Here is a 2,805-nt window from a genome sequence, read left to right on the forward strand (position 1 = left end):
GAGTTTAAAAAGCAGGAACATCACCAATCAAAACAGTAAAATGCTGCATCCAATTCCAACAAAATCAGAAACATGTCTGTGAATCCTTGCCCATTGTATTTCCAAATTAGCCTGCAGATCTTTCCTAACACACCAAGTAAAGAACACAAAGTCGCTGGCATAAATATTTGATAGGGCACAGCAAAAAAATCAACTTTACAAGAACTTCAAATGATATATGGTAACAATCATGTCAGAACAAATGATAAAAACAGGAACAATACTGAAGAGTCTAGGTGGAACCAACCCATGTGTTTGTTAAAACTAAGGAGGTAGGGCCTATGTCCAAAACCTAACAGTTGCTATGTCTGGGTGGTAAGGGAAAAGGTCTTTTCTTCATTATTCTTTTCTGTATGTTTCATATGCTCTATATTGAGCATATGCCACTTTTTTAATCAGAAAAAAAAATCTCTTAAAATTTGAGTGGACATCTTTTCATCACGAAGAGATGCGTAGCGGTAGGATGACCTTTGGGCAAATGTGTCCAGATGGAAAAGCCTGGCATAATTGTCATATCTGTTTACCGAGAAATGGTCAGGCCTCCACTCCTCCCGTACGGGGTTGCATGTGATGTGGGAGACCTCCAGCATCTTCTTTCCAGAACTCATCCCGTTGTCCTTGTCCAGTTTGAACTTTTTTTTTCTTTACCATGACAGACTTCTTGGGCTTGGGACTGGGGAAGAGCAGAGTGTAGCTCCAGGAGGGCTTCTGGACGTAGAATTTCTAGGTGGAGGAGTCGGGGTTCTTGGCCACGTAGCACAGCCATGCCATCTGAATAAGCGAGGCTGCCATCAGGATCTGCTGGTTGAAATCCTTCTGCCTTTGCTTCTGCTGGACCTTCAGTGCAGAACCAGAGCCTAGAATTCCCACTGGGAGCACAAAGGAGGAGATGGTGAAGACAGAAAAGCAGGAGGCGATAGTCTTCTGGACCCATGTCTGGGGCACCTTGTTGCCATAGCCAATGGTGGTGACCATGACCACCCCGCCCACCACAGGGCATCCGCGTAGCTGCCAAACTCGACTCGGCTGGATTTCTCTTTCATGGTGTCCTTCTTGGCCAGGTACACAAAGTGGGAGGAGAAGATGAGGTCCATGAAGTTGATATACAGGAGTTCCTGGCGGTGGATGGACCATGGAGCCCAGCAGCCCTGGCAGTCAATGTGCAGCATCCTCAGGATCTGGAGGAAGCAGATGTCCCTGATGGCCAAGGTGGCAAACACCTGCCCTTTAGAGCCCACCTAGAGGACAACCATGGAGGCCTTGGCGGCGATGAGGTCAATGATGGAAATGGGTTTCCAGGCAAAGTGCAGCTGGCCCCAGATGTCCTGTACTCACTGCAGCACCCTGCTGACCAGAGGTGGAGCACTTACTCCATCCCAAAGAACACAACCAGGACAATCTCCATCCAGAAGAGGGTCCCCGTGGCTTGGCAACATACAGCTCGACGGTGGACAGCACTCGAAAGATGTCAGACCAGGACAATGAGGAAGACAAAACACTTCCAGTTGGAGGTGCTGGAGGAAGTTGTAGACGCAGCCTTGGATGTGAGTGTGCACGAGCAGAGGGCGGCGTCCACTATACACAGAGATGCAACACAAAGGTCGAGGCTCTGGGGCAGCCTTGGGCCAAGGTCAGCAGCAGGGGGCACGGTGGGGTGGGGTGATGGACATGTAGAGTGCACTGCCAGTGGGGCCACCCTCGGCTAGTTCCACTGAGAATGGGCACTTCTTGGCCAGCCCCACGCTGTCCTCCCAGGCATCTGGCAGGTGGCCCCTGCCCCAGCACTTCCTCTTGCGCAGGGGCGGGGAGGAGGTTGCGGCCAGGGCCAGGCAGGGTCCACAAGGGCGGGCTGGCATCAGGAGCTGCAGAGTAGTGCAAACGGCTGCTGCTGTCAGCTGAGCTGTGGGGCTGCTGCCCGCCCAGCCAGGGTGTGAGGGACAGAGCCAGGAAGTGTCAAATGACTTTTTAACTAACAAACTACTGGTCTAAAATGTATTATTTCAGATTAAGTGGGTATCTACCTTATATACTGTTAAGGACAAGGGTTTAAAGAGCTTTTTTAACTCTTTGGACCCAGGAATCCTACATCTTAGAATTAATTAATTGTAGTGAATGCCCAGATCCCCTTTTAGAGCACTCATTCCCCAACTGCCCAGTGTGTTGGCAGACAATAGCTCACAGCTGAGTCTCCCTCCAGGCACTGGCCTTGGCAAAAGGGAGTGCCTCTTCCCAGGAGCAGCTGCATCCAATGGCTGGTCAATGTGGGGTATAAAGGCCTGTCAACCTTACCTTACTTTGGGCAACTCTCAAAGGTTTCTCCTTCAGTCTGCTACAGGCTGGACACTGGCAGTACTACCCAGTGAACTTTTTGCATATTAATCTCCATCCCTGAGTCTATTTCTCAGGGAATCCAACCAAATATTAAAAAATCCATGCAAATAAAAGATGTGTAACAGGCTGAAAATTTTATTAACAAGAAATTGCAAAGCAATCTTAAAGGACTATGCGATATATATATATACCTGAATCTATACCAAAATAAAAAAGATATGGTTGTGCTAGATGAAAGAACTACAAGAATAAACATATAAATTCAACATTCAGAACAATAATATTAAAACAATGTTGTTTCTGGAATGTAAAAAGTTTTTTACCAAAAATAAGAAATGTATCATCTCTTTCAAATTTCAGAGGAAAGAATTTTTCATTGAATGACATTTCAATCTGACTTCTGATCAAAAGAGAAAACTCACCAATGACCTATCA

General features: G+C 47.1%; 1 pseudogene; it reads right to left on the bottom strand.

The window, feature by feature from the left end:
- Positions 1-434: 434 nt before the first annotated feature.
- On the bottom strand, positions 435-1,895 carry LOC133097367 (potassium voltage-gated channel subfamily KQT member 1-like; annotated as a pseudogene).
- Positions 1,896-2,805: the final 910 nt, after the last annotated feature.

The sequence above is a fragment of the Eubalaena glacialis genome, chromosome 9, assembly GCF_028564815.1.
Source record: "Eubalaena glacialis isolate mEubGla1 chromosome 9, mEubGla1.1.hap2.+ XY, whole genome shotgun sequence".
Taxonomy (NCBI): Eukaryota; Metazoa; Chordata; class Mammalia; order Artiodactyla; family Balaenidae; genus Eubalaena; species Eubalaena glacialis.